At 39.3% G+C, this 20,393-nt stretch overlaps 2 non-coding genes across 2 annotated transcripts; both read right to left on the reverse strand.

Annotated features, from left to right (window-relative positions):
• Positions 1-3,633: 3,633 nt before the first annotated feature.
• On the reverse strand, positions 3,634-3,740 carry LOC127116252 (small nucleolar RNA R71). Its single transcript, XR_007801216.1, has one exon. It is a non-coding gene; the product is annotated as a small nucleolar RNA R71 (small nucleolar RNA).
• A 12,595-nt stretch (positions 3,741-16,335) lies between these two features.
• Positions 16,336-16,442, reverse strand: LOC127115983 (small nucleolar RNA R71). Its single transcript, XR_007800977.1, has one exon. It is a non-coding gene; the product is annotated as a small nucleolar RNA R71 (small nucleolar RNA).
• Positions 16,443-20,393: the final 3,951 nt, after the last annotated feature.

Here is a 20,393-nt window from a genome sequence, read left to right on the forward strand (position 1 = left end):
CCTTAATGTACATAATAAGAATAAAAACCCTAAAAGACATTTGTGTGGACTGTTGGATTTGACCTGAGACATTGGACTTAGAATTAAGCAACACTCCTTATGAAAAAGGACCTGGACAATGTAAACTTTCATGAAACCAAGTACTTGTGAAGTGAACTTTCATCTGATGCAAATATTGAAGATCCATTTGAGTTCATCTGCAACATGGTCTTATTGAAGCTATTACTTTGAACATGTGTCTAATGCTTACCTCTGAAGTCATGTGATACATGGGAAATTATGAAGAAGATCATGGAGTTGCTAAGCTTGGATGTGGCTATCTTTATTTGATGTCTTGCTCTTCATCTTGCTATTTATGTATGGATATTGCTTGATTTTAAAGTCCAAGGGAAATTTGGGTTTCTATATGACATTCTTGTCTATTGGATTGCATCCCATTGGTCAGATCTTTTCAAATCTCAACTTTTAAATTTTTGCTTAGGATTAGTTTCTTCATCTTCTTCCACTTCTTAAATTTCAAATCTCTCCCTCCTTTTAAAATCTTCTTTGCGGGTGATTTCTAAACTTAGACTTTATTGCAAATTAGAAACTTTGGCCTTATGAGATTGCATTTTCAAACCTTTTTCTTAATCAAACTTGTAAATGAATCTAATCATATTGACTTAAAATATCAAAAGCCAAAAAGAACTAACACTCATTCAAACCTTTTTAGGCCTTTTGTGCCTTTCTTAAACTGAAAACTTTGTTAAAAGCAATCAACTCACTTTGAAATTGATACCATGAACTACGAGGTTTTGATCCCTCATTTTTATGTTGGTACGTAGGCACAACTCCGAAGGTCTTGTCAAACACAAAAATATAATAAATGAATTCTTTTCTCATCCCCAAACTCTATTTATTGCAAACATCATTTTGTACAAAATACATATGCACACAAGAAAGGGATCCCTAGGAGTACCTAGGACACTTTGGGTGCTAACATCTTCCCTATGTGTAACCAACCCCCTTACCTGTAATCTCTGGCATTTTATTAGTTTTGATTTGAAAACTTCTTATCTTTGGGTTTTGTTCGTACTTTTCCCTTTTTCCCTTGGAAACAATAAAAGTGTCGTGGCGACTCTGGTTTTATTGACGTTAAGTTTATCCATAGTTCAATGGTCATGAATTTATCGCTACAAAAATTAAGTGGCGACTCTGTTGGGGAGTAGTCCCAAGTGGGTTTAGCCTACTTTTTTGTATGTATATAATTGTATATTTGATGTTTGTATATTTGTTTGTATGATATAATTTGCTTTTTGTGCTTGGTGATCTCTGAGTGGTGAGGTAAGTTCTAACCCGAACTTGAGTGCAATTAAGATAGGAGGATGGTATAGTCAAGTTTGACTTGTGTGTGTAGCGGTAAATTCATGACCATCAGGCTATGGATAAGCTAGGCGTCAATAAAACCAGAGTCTCCACCGCGCTTTTATTGTTCCAAAGGGAAAAGGGAAAAGTACGAATGATCACACTGAATCACACCGTGTTTTTGACTCGGATTTCACATGTTTATTAGGACTTTATTATCATTTTGTTTGTATTATGCTCTCTTTTATGTTGTTTTCATATATTTAGCTCTTTCGGGACCCTTTTAGAAGAAACGAAGCAAAAAGACCTAAAATTAGGGTTTTTCGGCGAATATTGTACACATGGCGTTGCACATGGCGGCCGCTATAGGAGAAGCCATGACTCATCAGCCCTCAACCAGGAGGTAACCGCCATGTTCCCATGATCTTTCCCATTTCCACACATGGCGGGCGCCATGAAGGGATAGCGGGCGCCACCTTTGCAAATCACGTTCCCGCTAAGGAGAAGTTGGAGGGTACCATGGTCTTTGCAAGCTGCTGAAATCCTCTATAAAAAGTTCGTTCCATTTCATTTTCAAATCATTCAACTTAGTTTACAACACTAAGACTATATCCATCATCTGTAAAAGCGGTAATCCGTCACATTGGGGGGTTATCGCACCTTAGTGAGATTGAGTTGGGTCACTTCGAGTTGCTGTCGTCTTTATCTTCAGAGTCGGAGGTTTATTTTCCTTGTACCAGATTTAAAGCCTCTGTTTGGAGCAGGTTCTTATTTATCACATTTATTTAATTTCCATCTCGTTTTACTTTATTTAATTTCCGTCTCGCTTTACTTTATTTAATTTCCGTCTCGCTTTACTTTATTTAATTTTCGTCTTGTTTTACTTTATTTAATTTCTGTCTACGCTTTACTTTATTTATTTTACACGCTTTACTCGTTCTTTACACCTCACATTCTAAAACAACATTTCATCATGATCAATATCGTTGTGTTTGTTGGTATTACCATGTCTGGCTAAATCTTTTAAAGGTTATAATGTAAGGATCGTAGTTAAAGAGATGTTTCACATATTGAATCTCTAGAAATACTTTAAAGGTTGTGTTGATTTTTAACTTGAGTTTTCTGAAATAAACATGGTTCGTTTTAACTATTCAAGAAGTGCGAAAGCACCCTGGCTTAGTTAACTAGGAACTTTTATCACTCTAAGGAAAAACGATTTTTGAAACTGTTTTTGGACGCGTTGATAGATTTAAAATCAAGAAACTCCTTGGGTAGAACTTTCCAAATCAAAATCACTTTTCAACTAAGTTTACGAGTCTTATTTCTTAAAAATAAGTTTACTACTTTAGCGTTCTGCGCACCTTTTATAAGTGACAATAAAAGGCCTTAATTTAAGGGTAAACTCGGTTCTGAATACACGAAAGCAGCAGTTCCTGTTAAATGGATTCTTTTGAAGAGTAGAAAATATTGCCTCATAAGTAGTTCTATTTAGACAATCGAAACATCACTTAACTGACGTGATATACATTCAAACATGTCTTTATCTGCACTGCATTTATTATTTACAGTTATTTTGCAACACCAATATCTCTTTTATACCGCCTTAGATAAACATTATAATGATAGTAATCGATAGATTGACGATTTGGTCTTTGTGGGATTCATATTCTTTTATATTACTCTGACGCGATTCATGCACTTACGAACACAGCGATCAAGTTTTTGGCGCCGTTGTCGGGGACCAACTTCGTCAAATTTCGTACCATGTTGTTACACCGTCTAGACTAAGGCATTATTAGCCGGTAAATGCGAAGAACCCATAGTACCGGAAATTTAGTAGATCCTTTAGTGGATCCCGAACGTTACACTCGTACACGCCTCTTACTCATCCAAATTAAGAAAGCTATGGCTAAGAATCGCGACCAGAGACCTCTTAAGGAATTTGCCCAACCCTCTGACGAGGAACCTAGTTCGAGTACAGTAAACCCCCTTATTCCTGCTAACAATTTCGAACTAAAATCGTATTTGTTGCAATTAATGCAACAGAACCAATTTGCAGGTCTCGCTACTGAGAACCCAAATCAACATTTAAAAGTTTTTATCCAACTGGCCGACACTTTTAAATCCAACGGTGCTTCACCTGATGCGATCCGTTTAAGATCATTCCCTTTCTCCCTCAGGGATAGAACACGTTCATGGTTAGATTCACTTCCAGCTAATTCAATAACTACCTGGGAAGACCTTAGGAGAGTATTCCTTGCTAGATATTTTCCCCCTAGTAAGACTGATGTTCTTCGAAACCAAATAACTAGATTTACTCAAAACCAAGGAGAATCGATTTTTGAAGCTTGGGAGAGATATAAAGAGCTATTAAGAGCATGGACACACCATGGCCTAGAACAATGGCTAATCGTTCATACCTTCTACAATGGACTCCATTATAACATAAAGATGAGCATCGACGCTGCTGCAGGTTGCACGCTGATGAACAAACCTTACCCTGAAGCTTGTGACCTAATTGAGGATATGGCCCAAAACCATTACCAATGGGGAACTGAACGAGCATCAATAGAGAAAAAGGAGACCCAAGCTGGAATACATGAGATAACCTATCTGGACATGATGCAGGCGAAAATGGACGCTTTAGCCCTTAAGATCGAACATATGTCTACAAACACTAACACCATAGCGGTAGTCCACACAGAGTGCGAACTTTGTGGATCTAAAGGACACGAATCGGCGAAGTGTAACCTTTTGAACGACCTGAACACCGACCAAGTGAATTACGCCCAAGGTAACCCATTTTCAAACACTTACTACCCTGGATGGAAGAATCATTCGAATTTTTCCTATAAAAACCAGAACCCTATCCAAAATTGTGCACCTCAAAGACCACAAGGTTATCAAGCCCAAAAACCAAATCAACCTATGCAAGTTGTGCCTCAGAAGCCTATCCTTGAGAAGATCATGGAGAGATTTATATCAGGCCAGACTTAGCAAAATAAAGAATTTCTAAACTAGAACATTCACGTAAACGAACTGGTAACACAATTAGGAACCAATGTTGATCAGATAATCACTCACAACAAGATGCTTGAAACCCAGATCTCATAGGTAGCACAAAACCAAGCCCCACAAACTACACCTGGAGGACAATTCCCTGGACAACCTCAACCAAACCCTCGAGGGCAAGCTAACGCTATCTCATTACGAAGTGGGACCGCTTACGAAGGGCATCATAACCCAGCAATGAGCAAGTCCAAAACTTCTAAAGAAAATATACCTACCAACCAAGAAGAGGAACCGGTGGAACCCGAAAATAAAAGCCGACCAAGAAGGTGAAGCCAAGGATAAAACTTACAAACCACCACCCCCGAACAAACCACCAATCCCATATCCGCAAAGACTTAAACAAACCAAAATCAATAAGCAATACCAAAAATTTATAAAAGTAATAGAGAAGCTTCATGTAGAGATTCCTTTCACCGAAGTTATCACCCAAATTCCGTCTTACGCCAAATTTCTAAAAGACATCTTAACCAACAAGCGTAGGCTTGACGATCCAAAACCCTTGGAATGCAATTTTATTTCCGAGGATAAACTCTCTAAGAAGGAGAAAGACCCTGGTAGTTTTTCTATACCTTGCATTTTAGGGAGTCATGTGATCGACAAAGCGTTCCTAGACTTAGCGCTAGTGTGAGTTTAATGCCCTTAGCTGTATGTAAAAGGTTAAACTTAGGAGAATTACAACCAACTAAGATGTCCCTCCAATTAGCCGATAGGTCTGTTAAGTACCCCGTAGGCATTTTAGAAGACATCCCAGTTAGGATCAGTCAACTTTATATCCCAACAGACTTTGTGGTCATGGATATCAAAGAAGACGAAGATATCCCTATTCTTTTAGGTAGACCATTCTTATCAACAATCGGAGCTATAATAGATGTTAAAAGAGGAAAATTAACCTCCGAAGTATGGGATGAAAAGATCGAGTTCATTCTTTCAAAATTCCTGATGGCACCAATTCTAGGAGACACATGTTATGCGATCGATATCATAGATGAGTGCATAAGAGAATTTGATCGAGAAAACCCGTGATCGAACCATTTTCAAACCCGAATGAAAAGGATAACGAGCTAGAAGAAACGAAATCTCACACTAACGAATGTTTGGATCTTACTCCAGACCTTTCACCAAATTCTCAAAAACCAGCTCAAGAACTTAAGGAACTACCCAAGAACCTAAGATATGAGTTTTTGGATAAAGAAATGGACCGCCCAGTAATAGTTAGTGCCACCTTAAACCAAGACGAGACAAACCAACTCTTGAATGTTTTAAGAAGATACCCCTCTGCCTTAGGTTACAAAATCTCTGATTTAAAAGGTATAAGCCCATCCATGTGTATGCACAGGATCTCGCTAGAGGAGGATTGAAAACCTTCTAGAGAACATCAGAGAAGAATCAACCTTGTAATGAATAAGGTGGTAAAGAAGGAAGTCCTTAAATTGCTAGAAGCTAGTATAATCTATCAAATCTCCGATAGTAAATGGGTAAGTCCTGTACATGTGGTACCCAAAAAGGGAGGCATCACAGTCGTGCAGAACGATAAGTGCAAGCATGTAGCTAAACGTATAGAAGGCGGATGGTGTATGTGCATAGATTATAGGAAGCTCAATAAGGCAACTAGGAAAGACCATTTCCCCCTTCCATTCATAGATCAAATGCTTGAGCGTCTTTCCAGACACTCTTACTTTTGTTATCTGGATGGATATTCTAGATTTCTCCAAATACCCATACACCCCGAGGATCAAGAGAAAACAACCTTTACCTGTCCTTACGGAACGTTTGCTTACAGACGAATGTCGTTTGGACTCTGTAATGCGCCAGCTACTTTCCAACATTTTATGATGTCAATCTTCGCAGATTATCTCGATGGAATTATGGAAGTATTCATGGACGATTTCTCGGTGTGTGGGTTCGACTTTGAGAATTGCCTCATTAACCTTGATAAAATCCTAGAGAGATGCGTAGAAGTTAACCTTGTGTTAAACTAGGAGAAGTGCTACTTTATGGTCAAAGAAGGCATAGTGTTAGGACATATAATATCTGAAAGAGGCATTGAGGTCGACAAAGCAAAGATAGAAGTTATAGAGAACCTTAACCCTCCTAAGACAGTTAGAGAAGTCCGTAGTTTTCTTGGACACGCCGGTTTCTACCGACGCTTCATCAAAGATTTCTCTAAAATAACAAAACTCCTGACCGGCCTTCTGATGAAAGACATTAAATTCATTTTCGATGAAAAATGTATCGAATCCTTTAACCGTTTAAAACAAGCATTAATTTCAGCACCCATTTTATTACCTCCGGATATGACTAAACCCTTCGAAATAATGTGTGATGCTAGCGATTTCGCTATAGGAGTTGTTTTAGGGCAAAGAAGAGATAAGAAACTACATGTAATATATTACACTAGTAGAAACCTAGATGTCGCTCAATTAAATTATACAACAACAGAGAAGGAACTCCTAGCTATAGTTCTCGCAATCGATAAGTTTAGGTTTTATCTTGTAGGATCTAAGATTATAGTCTATACAGACCATGCAGCTATCCGTTACCTTCTAAGCAAAAAGGATAGGAAACCTAGATTACTCAGATGGATCCTTTTGCTACAAGAATTCGACTTAGATATTAGAGACAAAAAAGGAACAGAACACATAGTTGTTGACCATCTTTCCAGATTAGAGCATTTGAAGCCAGGCCATTTACCTATAAATGATGATTTCACCTATGATAGATTGATAACTAAGCTAGATACTGTTCTCCTTGAACCTGATAGAGACAACCTCGGGACAGTTTCAGAAATTAGCAGAGTACCATGGTACGTTGATTTTGTGAACTATCTAGCTGCTGATATCATACCACCTGACCTCAACTATCAACAGAAGAAGAAGTTCTTTAAAGATATAAGACATTTCTATTGGGACAAACCACTCCTTTTTAAAAGAGGAACAAATAACATGTTTCGACGTTGCGTCCCGGAAGAAGAAGTCAGAAATATCATAGAGCATTGTCACTCTTCACCCTATGGTGGACATTCAAGCACATCCAAGACATACACTAAGATCCTTCAAGCTGGTCTTTATTGGCCAACATTATGGCGTGATGTCCATGCTTATATTGTCCAATGTGACCGGTGCCAGCGCGCTGGAAACATCTCAAGACGTGACGAAATGCCTTTGAAGAACATCCAAGAAGTAAAACTATTTGACGTTTGGGGTATTGATTTCATGGGACCTTTTCCATCTTCGATGGGAAACAAGTACATTTTGGTAGCCGTTGACTATGTGTCCAAATGGATAGAAGCTATAGTTGCACCTGTACACCTCAAAATTTGCCCTCCTCTTCTTGAGACTAGTTTGGGGCATTGCATTTCATGTTTTAGGGCATTAGGCATTGCATTTTGAATCTCATATGAAAATGAGAAGGTCATCCTCCAAAGTCTTTTCAAAAGATGGGGAAGTTAGGTGATTCAAGCCTGAGGGTCTCTATGAATTGATCATCAACCATCTAAGGGTATGGGTTCCGATTAGGGTTTCTTGATTCTTCAAAGGGTTTGAGCATCATCTTATCTGCAAGGATATATCACCATCATCATGGTTCTATCATCATCAAGGGTGTCAGAGTTCATCCTCAAGTTCCTCTGGATTGGGGTTTGTTACCTCTGGTCAACCCTAATCAATGCAGTTCTTCCAACTAGGGTTTCTCAAAGAGATGAGGTATTTTATTGGGATGAGGATCACATGATTATTATAAGGAGCTTGCATGAGCTAGGGTTTCATTTTGAAGCAATTTCACCAAGTGGTAGAGGCTCAAGTTGATCAAGATATTTCAAGGTCATCTGAGGACCAAAAGTCAACTGTGCAGTCAACTGAGGGCTATGAGGTGGGGAAATGAGTTGAGATACCTCAATCATGTTCAAATGGGGTCTATTCATCATTCTAAACATCTATCTTGAAGATTCAAAGGTCATGGCAAAAGTTACTAAAAATGGAAAATGACCTATAATTCAAAGTTTCCAAATTTGGCAAGTTTTTGGTTCACTTTCAACTTGAATTTTCAATATCAAAGGGATTTCAAATGGATTTTTGGTGAACATGAAAGTTGTAGATCTTGGTCTCCTCTGTCCAAAAAGTCCTCATACATGTCCATATGATGAATGGTTGAGGAATTATGGTCATTTGATCACAAAGTGTGCATGGAAATTCAAAGTGGCATAACTTTTTATATAATGCTTCAAATTGGTTCATTCTTTTTGCAAAGTGCTTCTCATGTTCAAGGCATATCAAAATGACATCATTTGACTCAATTGTGAAAAGTAATCATGGTCAAAAGTCATATTATTTCACATTTGTTCTAAGGATGATATCATGCTACAAATCAAAATTCACAAAGAACCAAGGCAAGGCTTCACTTCAGCTTTCTTCATAGACCATGTTTGAGTAAAAATGAGCCCTTGCCATGCATGAAAGAGGCGTGTATATTCCTTGTTTCACATATGTTCAAAATGAAGAAAATCTTCACCATTCATTCTTGACTTAAGATGCAAGCAAAATAATCTTCAAATCCTGACCATTGGTTGCTCTTGAGTGGATTCCAATGCTAGCATGGGGCTGAATACGTGCATCATGGCCAAGAGAGCTCCATTTGCATTTTTTAAATTTGCTTAATAACTCACTAATCATGATTAGTAAATGGCTAATATGATTATCAGTGTCATTAGCAAGGAGTATAAGTAGTGAAACCCTAATCATAACTGCCATAACTGCATTTTCAGATCTAGAATTCAAGAAACTCTCTCAAAATCTCTCTCTTCAAATTTTCATTTTGATCATACAAACCTCAAAGATTATTGCATATTCTTGATCCTCATGCTTCACTGATCAAGAATCATCCATCGTTTGGTGCAATTCTTCAAGAAATCGAGCAGTTCAAGTGCATTATCACGATGAACGGATTTGGAAATTGAGGTGCATTCAAGAGGTTTCAGCCATTGCTTTTTGCATAAAGCTTCAAAGGAAGTTCAAAGGAGTTGATCTGGAGCAGCTGAGCTTGTGAGAACGCGATTTCAAAGATCTTCATTTCCAGGTGACTCCATTTTCACTCTCTCCTTTTGCTGATTTTAGGTTATAGGATTGAAGATCATGATGTGTAGATCATGAATATATGTTTAGAATTGAGATTGAGTGAGAATTGAGGACGTAGTTGTGACTGGAAGTTTGGATCTAGAAACTTCTTCTCTTCGATTTGCCAAACCTAGGAAGAATTAGGAGAAACTAATAGGATATTTGGAATCAGCGTGGAAAACTGAGTGGAATGACATTGGTTTGGTGATTTTCTGGGAAATTTCATGGTGGCGCCGCTGTGGGAGCCACCGGAGGCTCGTCGAAGAAGACGACCGGAGCGGAGCTCCGACGTCTGTGTTATTTTAGGGTTTGGATGAGTGTATGCCATGTGGAGCTATGCGTGGAAGAGTGATTGGATGAGAGCCGTTTGACCAAGGCCACGCATGCGTTGAAAGATGACTGGATGTGTGACTGGATTAATGAAACGGTGCGTTTCATTGTTTGAATGAGGAGCGTTGATCTCAGATGCGCGCCAGATCCTGTGGCTTGCGTTTTTTCTGATTTATTCAAATATTTCATTTCCCTCCTTTTTCTATTTTTATTTCAATTATTTTGGTCATTTTATTTAATTCATAAAAAGTCCAAAAAGTATCCAATTGAGTCCCAATTTTTTTTCATATTTTTGTATTTGTGTCTACTTTTTTATGGTGTTAAATTCAAGAATTTTTGATGTCTGGATTTTTATATGGAATTTTTTGAATCAATATTGTGCCAAATTGATCTAGTGCATTCAATGCATTGTGAAATCCTCAATTTTGAACCTTCTGATCCAATTTTTTGCATACATGACATTCATACATGACATGAATTATAGGTCACTGGTTTGGATTTTTTCTCACCTGTTATCATCATTTTTGACACATAGAGAAAAATGTGACAATTTGTGTCACATTTTTGACATTGAATTGGTGCATTTTTGTTCACATAGCAGTTGCATCATTCTGGACTTGATCTTTTGTATATTGAACATTCATGGCATAAGGAACTTATACAAAAAGTACCAAAGTCATTGCATGCATTTATGATTTGATATGAATTTTCTAAGTTGGAAGTTCATTTTGTGCATATTTTTGGTCATTACATTACATAGAAAGTTGAGGTACTTGATCATTGATTTGATGCTGGTCCTTTTGAGGACATTGGAGGGAGTGTTTGAATGTGTGATGTGCAAAAGGATGGGTCCTGGATTGGTCATTTGGTTAGGTTTTGAGTCTTGTCTTTGTACTAGAGTTTTGACCCAGTTTTAGGGTTTGTTCTTGGTCCATTCCTTGACTTGGTTTGGGGTCTTCTTTCTGGTGTGAGCCTTTGCCTCTTTTACATTGGTTTGATCCCTGATTTGTGATTCAATTCATCTCATGCCATTGTTTGTTTATGCTTTGTTGTGTTTGATTGGATATACATAAACTAACTTTGTCGCTTGTTTCAGGTGGATACTCATCATTGATGATTGGGTTTGTTCTCACCTTGTGAGATACAAAATGCATTGAGTTCTGACCTATTTTTGTTTTGTAGGGTTTTAATTGATATGGTGAGCTCATGAGCTTGTTTGAGTGCTAGAGCACTTGTGCATTAAATTGTGCAACTGTTAGAGGGTTTCACTGTTTGTCTTCTGGTTTTATGACTGAAGTACTAACTGTTTAGTCTTTGTACAGGTACCTTAGTTGCTTACTTGCTTTAGCTCTTGCTTGAGCATTGGATTGTGGTTGACACACCACTCAGGTAGTTAGCTTCTTACTTCATGTAGTCTGGAGTCCTGTCACCTTTTTGGCAGGCATTTTGCTGGCAAGTCCTCCTTCAGAGGCTCTGTTTGTGTTTGTTTAAAATTGCGCCCAAAGACCTCCGAGAAGAGGCATGTGTTATACTTGATAAGACCTCCAAGAGTAGAGGCAATTGGCGGATAAAAGGGATTAGTAGCCAATCCCCCGTTATTCAGTGTGTCGTTCTTTATGCTCGCACTACGTGCTGATGCTTCTGAACATGTGCCCCAGATCTTTTGTCCAGAGTCTGTCAAGTGGAAAAGGATTCCACTTTCTGGATCCCCACGCTTTCTGTGTCATAAGCTCACCCTGGCCAGAGTTAAGGGCTATGAGGTCTCATCCTCATTACCATTTTGATCTGCTCACCCTGACGTTCAATGTCAGTGGTTAAGAGCCCGTTTGATTACCCTTACACTTTGGCTTGTTAATCGAGGTTGATATGACCCCTCTTGACTAAAGCCCACCCATTGTTTGAGACTCTTGTATGGATATAGTGTGTGATGTTTGATCACTTGTGTTGGTGTGTTTATTTGCTTTCCTATTCTCATCTCCGTTTCTGTAGGAGTCGTACGATTAACTTTTGAGGAAGTTGAACGTATGAAGAGTTTAGACTTGAGTTGACTCGCATCCAGGTTGAGTTAAATTCTTGTTAGAGACCTCAGCTTAGGGATATTTGATTGCATGACAACTATTAGGCTCGAGTATTAGTCTCCCTATTAGTTTGTTGTTTCCCCGGTCTCTGGTTAGGAGAGTGTTTTACCCCTGGTAAGGGGAACTACGTCGCCCTGATTCTCATACCAGATGAGATACGTAGGCAGGAGGTTGAGAGCAATCTCTCTGGGCACCCTTTTATTTGTTTTCGCGTGTGTTCACCCTTATTCTCGACTGGTGTTTACCGTTTCGTGTTTTTTTTCTAACATTTGCTGGCGTTGGTGTGAGTACCCGTTTATTGAGCGTGTGTGTGTGTGGTATGTTCATACCTTGGGGATTTCTTCTGTTATTACTTGGGATTCACTAGTTGGGGTTCACTTTGGTTACCCATTATCCGTTCGGGGTTCACCTATGTTAACTTGGGGTTCATATTGGGGTTCATCTTCGGAGTTCATTTGTGACGATTGATATCACTTGGGGTTCATATTGGGGTTCATCTTCGGGGTTCACTCGTGATGATTGTTATTCACTTGGGGTTCATATTGGGGTTCATCTTCGGGGTTCATTTGTGACGATTGATATTCACTTGGGGTTCATATTGGGGTTTATCTTTGGGGGGTTCATTTGTGACGATTGTTATTCATTTGGGGTTCATCTTCGGGGTTCATTTGTGACGATTGTTATTCACTTGGGGTTCATCTTTGGGGGTTCATTTGTGGTGATTGGTTGTACATATCGGGAGCTTATTCCCCGGATATTTGGTTACTTTGTCGAGGTTCGTTCTGATAACCTTTTCTTTTGTGTTCATTGGTTAGCGTTTGTTATTGTTAGGAGTCGGGTGTAAGTCCATGTATTGGCATTCTATTTCCTTTTTTGTTATTGTTAGGAGTCAGGTGTAAGTCCGTGTATTGGCATTCTGTTTCCTTTTTGTTATTGTTGGGAGTCGGGTGTAAGTCCATGTATTGGCATTCTGTTTTCTTTTTGTTATTGTTGGGAGTCGGGTGTAAGTCCATGTATTGGTATTCTGTTTCCTTTTGGGTGTTTCCTTTGACGTCTCAGCGTCCCTTTTTGGTGTCTTGTTTCAGCGTGCGTTAGCCGAGCTACGAGTGCTCTGATTCTTCTCTGAATAGAGAAGATACGTAGGCATAGGATGCAATGTCCTAGCGAGCATGTCCCCTTTTCCCGAACTACGTTGACTCTGATGTTTGTTTCTGACAAACTACGTAGGCCCAGGATGCGACATCCTGCCGAGTCCACTTCCTCCGTTTTCTTTCTCTTCCCCACCTGTTTATCGTTCCAGTTTGTGCAGATTCTTTGAGCAGTTTATTAGCAACCCTTTCCTTTCCTTTGAGCTATCTTTTTAGCGTGGATCTCGTCGAGTACGGCGGACGTTAGGGGTGCTAACACCTTCCCCTTTCGTAACCGACTCACGTACCTTGTAATCTCTGGTCGTAAGACCGCTCCTTTCCCTTTCTTAGGTTACTCCTGCGCTCCCTTTCTGTCATAGGATGAATAGCGTCGGTGGCGGCTCTATTTTTTCCCTGCCGGTTGTTTTTCGCGTTGCGCCAGCTGGCGACTCTGCTGGGGACTGAAGTTGACCTCTTGCTGGTCCATCTTCCCTAAGCGAGTCAATCCTAGCGCTCTCTAGCGTAGTTTTTAGGGTAGTTTGGGTTGCTTTTACTGCTTTATTTATTGCATTTGTGATTATTATACTGTGATTATATGTATATCTGCATATATGTTTGCATGCATCATGTTATCACTATGCTGGATTCTGGACAGGTGTGGTTCTTCTGATTTGGGGGTGGGTGTTCTGAGTGGGGCTAAAACCCAAGCCCGAGTATACACCTAGGATTAGCGTGGTCTCATGTTTCCTCACATGTTAGATCAACATGTTGTTGCGACGTGACATACCACAGCCGGACGAGGTTCTTTTGAGAGAGCTCTTCCTTGTGGAGTTTCCATTATGGTTGGGTTATCTCTTTTGAGTTGTTGACTTCGGTGACCGTTCTTTCCCGGATCTTTGGTTTAGGTGATCTTATGAGAGCTGCACGGCACACCCGAAAGGGCAAACCCGTTGAGTATCTCGTCCGATTGTTGATCACACTAAAATTTATGTATTTTTGACTCCGATTTCACATGCATTCTAGTCGTTTTATTATCATTTTGTTGTGTTATTACTGTGTTTTCCTTTGTTTTCAGGTTTTTACTTTAATCGGAGCCCCGATCGAGAAAAGGAGTGAAAAAGGGCTAAAAACCCTAAAATTCAGCATTTTGTGCTTATGGCTTACCCCATGGCGGGCGCCACAGACCAAGCCATGACGTGTCCAAGTCCAACTTCCTCAACTCCCACGTTTCCCCACTTCATCCACTAAGGCGCCCCACTTTGTGCTTGTGGCGGGCGCCATAGCCTTGTGGCGGGCGCCATAGCCTTGTGGCGGGCGCCACAAGAAGGAAACGATTTCCTCTATTTTCAAGTTGAAGGGCATCCAAGTCAATTCCACCTTTTTTATTTTCCTATAAATAGAAACGCGAATTCAGTTTTACAACCATCCAAACTTAGAACAGAGGCAAACTCGGAAGCAAATTTGTTTCACTTAGGCATATATTCAGTATTTTATAGTGGTAGTCGCTTCGCATTGGAGTGTTACCACAATTGTGTCATCAAGCCTGTGATAGAGTCTGTAATCGAGTTTGGAGCACTTTGGAAGGAAGTTAATCCTGCCGCCATTTTCTTTTCCGCATTGCAATTTACCAAGCCCTCCGACTGGGACAGGTTTTCATTACTCGCCTTTACTTTATTTATTTCCCGCACTCGCCATTACTTTATTTATTTCCCGCACTCGCTTTAAATTATTTATTTCCCGCACTCGCCTTTACTTTATTTATTTCCCGCACTCGCTTTAAATTATTTATTTCCCGCACTCGCCTTTACTTTATTTATTTCCTCGCACTCGCTTTAAATTATTTAATTCTCACACTCGCACTACTTTTGTTTATTTCTCGCACTCGCACTACTTTTATTTACTTTAATGCACTTTTACTTTACCATGTCTAACTAAATCTAAAAGGTTAGAATGTAAGGGTCGTAATTAAACCGATAATCCGTACAATTGTTCGTAGAAACACTTAAGGGCTATTTTAACTTTCAACTTAAGTTTTCCCGCACTTCAATTCCGTTGGGTAAGATCGAAAGCTGTCCAACGTCTTTATAAACTTAATTGTTTTTAACTATTTCAAAAACAGCGAAAGCGCTTTGTCTAGTTCATTAGGAGTTTTTAACATCAAGGAGAAAAGAGATTTTGAAACTATTTTCGGACGCGTTTATAAGTTTAGAGTCTGGTTCGTAAGAACCTCCTTTGGTTAAGAAATCCAGGTTATAATACTTTTCAACTTAGTTAAGATACTATATTTCTTAAAAATAGGTTTACTACTCTAACGCAATGCGCACCTTTTTATAAGGGACAATAAGAGGGTTTGATTAGGGAGTACAACTCGGTTCTGAATATGCGAAAGCGATAGTTCCTGTTAAATTAGTTCTTTTCAAAGTAGGAAACATTGTCCATAAGTAGTTCTATTAGCAAGTACTTGGATTATCAACTGATTACGTGAATTACATTTGACCCTGTCTTTATAAATTATATTCTATTTTCAATACTTTACTTTTCATTGCACACTACAAAAACACCTATTTTGAATGCCTTTGATAAACACCATAACAACAGATAACGATAGATTGACACTTGGTCTCTATGGTTCGATAATCTTTTATATTACTCTGACGCGTTCGTACACTTGCGAACACCAAGTTTAACAACGCATCAAGATTTTGGCGCCGTTGCCGGGGACCAATTTCGTCAAATTTCATTTTCTTGTTGTTATATCGTTTAGACTTAGGTTATTTCCCGCCGGTCAATGCGAAGAACTCGCAGTACCGGAAGTTTAAGTTTAGTAAATCCTCTGGCGGAACCTGAACGTTACGCTCGCGCACGTTTATTCTTTCATAGAATTAAGAGAGTTATGGCCGAAGATCAAAACCAAAGACCTCTTAAAGATTTCGCTCAACCATCTACAAAGAACCTAGTTCTAGTATAGTAAACCCAATCATCCCAGCCAATAATTTTGAACTTAAACCATCCTTGTTGCAATTAGTGCAGCAGAGACAATTCGCGGGTTTTGCTACCGAGAACCCTAACCAACATTTAAAAATATTTCTTCAATTAGCAGATACTTTTAAAACCAATGGAGCTTCTCCTGAGGTAATACGTTTAAGATTATTTCCTTTTTCCCTCAGAGATAAAGCTCTATCATGGTTAGATTCCCTTCCACCCAATTCCATTACGACTTGGGACAACCTTAGAAGAGTTTTTCTTGCTAGATATTTTTCCCCGAGTAAGATCGTCGTTCTTCGAAACCATATAACTAGATTTACCCAAAACCACGGAGAATCGTTGTTCGAAGCTTGGGAGAGATATAAAGAGTTATTACGAGCATGCCCACATCATGGTTTAGAAAATTGGTTAATCATTCAAACCTTCTATAATGGACTTCATTATAACACAAAGATGACCATCGACGATGCCGCAGGCGGTGCTCTGATGAACAAACCTTAACCTGAAGCTAGTGCCCTCATCGAAGATATGGCTCAAAACCATCAATCATGGGGAGTCGAACGAGCGACAGTGGAGAAGAAGGAAGCCCAAGGAGGAGTGCATGACTTAAGCTCTATAGACATGATGCAAGCTAAAATGGACGCATTAGCCCTCAAAGTCGAGCATATGTACACGAACCTGAATACTGTAGTCGCAGTTTCGTCGGATTGTGAGATATGTGGAACCCAAGGACACCAATCCGCTGAATGCAGTCTATTAAACGAAACCCACTCCGAGCAAGTGAACTACACCCAAGGGAACCTATAACCCTGGATGGAAGAATCACCCTAACTTCTCCTATAGAAACAATAACCCAATTCAAAATAATGCACCTCCGAGACCTAGTTATCAAGCCCCTAGATCAAATCAACCTATGCAACCTGTACCACCAAAGTCGAGCCTTGAGAAAATTATGGAAAATTTTATCACCGCTCAAACCCAACAAAACAAGGAGTTCATGAACCAAAACATTCATGTTAACGAATTGATTACTCAGTTAGGAACCAAGGTTGACCAAATATTACTCATACCAAGATGCTTGAAACACAGATCTCTCAGGTAGCTTTAAACCAAGCCCCTCAGACTACACCTGGAGGACAATTCCCTGGACAACCTCAACAAAATCCGAGAGGACAAGCCAATGGCATTACCCTAAGAAGTGGGAACGCTTATGATGAGCCACCAAACCCAAGACTGAGTGAACCCGAAACTTCTAAGGAATGTACCAAACCCCCGGACGAAGTAAAGGAACCAGAAGAATCTGAAAACCAGGATGGTCGAGAGAAAGGAGAAGAACCTAAAGATAAAATTTACGTACCGCCCCCACCATATAAACCACCTATACCATATCCGCAAAGACTCAAACAAACCCAGATCAATAAACAGTACCAAAAATTTATTAAAGTTATAGAAAAACTTCATGTAGAAATCCCTTTCACAGAAGCCATCACCCAAATACCTTCTTATGCAAAGTTTCTGAAAGACATCCTTACCAACAAACGTAGACTTGACGATCCGAAGCCTTTGGAATGTAATGCTATTTCCGAGGACAAATTAGCAAAGAAAGATAAAGATCCTGGAAATTTCTCCATTCCTTGCCTTTTGGGTAATCATGTCATTGATAAAGCTTTTCTAGACTTATGAGCTAGTGTGAGCTTAATGCCTCTAGCAGTTTGTGAGAGGTTAAACTTAGGAGAATTACAACCCACTAAGATGTCACTTCAGTTAGCCGATAGATCTGTCAAATATCCGATAGGCATTTTAGAAGATGTCCCTGTTAGGATAGGTCAACTATTTATCCCTACTGATTTTGTCGTCATGGATATCAAAGAGGACAATGATATACCAATTCTTCTAGGTAGACCATTCTTATCGACTGCAGGATCCATAATAGATGTCAAGAAAGGAAAGTTGACATTTGAGGTAGGTGACGAGAAAATAGAATTTATACTTTCGAAATTTCTTATGGCACCTGTGATGGGAGACTCGTGTTATGCCTTAGATATCATTGATGAATGTGTTAGAGAATTAGAACAAAAAGAAATTATCAAGTTACCATCAACCCCCATAAGGAAGATGATGACTTTAAAGAACCTTACATCGATGATAACCTTTACGAATGTTTATCCCTTACCCCAGATCCTATGCCATGCCCTAAGAAACCAACCTTAGAACTTAAGGAACTGCCTAAGAACCTAAGATATGAGTTCCTCGATGAAAAGATGAATCGTCTAGTTATAGTCAGTGCTACCTTGAGCCAAGAGGAAACGAACCAACTTTTAGACGTTTTGCAAAGATATCCCTCAGCCTTAGGATATAATATCTCTGACTTGAAAGGTATAAGCCCGTCTGTATGCATGCATCGGATTTCGTTAGAAGAAGATTCAAAACCCTCTAGGGAGCATCAGAGAAGAATAAATCCTATAATGAGTGATGTTGTTAAGAAGGAAGTTCTTAAGTTGCTTGAGGCAGGTATAATCTACCAGATCTCGGATAGTAAGTGGGTGAGCCCTATGCATGTAGTACCTAAAAAGGGAGGCATCACAGTCGTACAAAACGATAAAGGCGAACATGTAGCAAAACGTTTAGAAGGAGGATGGCGGATGTGTATAGATTATAGAAAATTAAATAAAGCAACTAGGAAGGATCATTTCCCTTTACCATTTATAGACCAGATGTTGGAGCGTCTAGCTAGACACTCCTACTTCTGTTATTTAGATGGATACTCTGGATTCTTCCAAATACCGATTCACCCCGCAGATCAAGAAAAAACTACTTTTACATGCCCCTATGGAACCTTTGCCTACAGACGAATGCCTTTCGGCCTCTGTAACGCCCCAACTACTTTCCAACGCTGCATGATGTCAATCTTTGCAGATTACCTTGATGGTGTCATGGAAGTGTTTATGGACGATTTCTCGGTTTGCGGATTCGATTTCCACAATTGCCTAGCTAACCTTGAGAAAATCCTAGAGAGATGCGTGGAGGTGAACCTCGTGCTAAATTGGGAAAAATGTCATTTCATGGTGACCGAAGAAATAGTTTGAGGACATATAGTTTACAAAAAAGGTATAGAGGTAGATAAAGCTAAAATAGAAGTTATAGAAAACCTAAAACCACCAAAAACAATCAGAGAAGTCCAAAGCTTTCTTGGACACACTGGATTCTACCGGCGTTTTATTAAGGACTTCTCCAAAATAACTAAACCGTTAACCGGACTTTTAATGAAAGATGTTGAATTCATTTTCGACGAAAAATGTAACGACGCGTTTAATCTTTTAAAGCAAGCATTAATCTCTGCACCTATTATGAAACCGCCCGATTGGTCGGAACCTTTTGAGATAATGTGCGATGCTAGTGATTATGCAGTTGGAGTCGTTCTAGGACAAAGGAAAGATAAAAAATTACATGCCATTTATTATGCCGGTAGGACCCTAGATGATGCCCAACTTAACTATGCAACAACTGAAAAAGAATTACTCGTTGTAGTTTTCGCTATAGACAAATTTAGATCTTATCTAGTAGGAGCAAAAATTATTGTTTACACCGATCATGTTGCCATTCGTTACCTATTAAGTAAAAAAGATGCCAAGCCCACGTTACTCCGATGGATTCTATTACTACAAGAGTTTGATTTAAACATAAGAGATAAAAAGGCACTGAAAATGTAGTAGCCGATCACCTTTCTAGGCTAGAACATCTAAAACCAGAACTAATACCTATAAATGATGATTTCACCTATGATAGACTGATCGCTAGAGTAGAAACCATTGAAGACAATAACCTAGATCCTTATGAGCACTCCCAAAATTCCTTAGCAATAAGTAACGTACCATGGTATGCAGATTTCGTTAATTACCTAGCTGCTGATATAGTACCCCCTGATCTTGACTACCACCACAAGAAGAAATTCTTCCACGATGTGAGAAACTTCTACTGGGACGAACCACTCCTTTTCAAAAGGGATAAAGATGGCATTTTTCGCCGTTGCGTTCCAGAAGAAGAGGTAAATAATATTATCGAGCATTGTCATTCTGCACCTTGGTGGACATGCGAGCACCTCTAAGACATACGCCAAGATTCTTCAAGCTGGCCTATTCTGGCCTACCATGATGCGTGATGTCTATGCTTTCATTGTCAAATGTGATAGATGCCAACGCACTGGAAACATTTCAAGACGTGATGAGATGCCTCTAAGAAACATTCAGGAAGTAGAACTCTTTGACGTATGGGGTATAGATTTCATGGGACCTTTTCCACCATCCTTAGGAAACAGATATATCTTAGTAGCTGTAGACTATGTGTCTAAG

This window comes from Lathyrus oleraceus, chromosome 1 (assembly GCF_024323335.1).
Source record: "Lathyrus oleraceus cultivar Zhongwan6 chromosome 1, CAAS_Psat_ZW6_1.0, whole genome shotgun sequence".
Taxonomy (NCBI): Eukaryota; Viridiplantae; Streptophyta; class Magnoliopsida; order Fabales; family Fabaceae; genus Lathyrus; species Lathyrus oleraceus.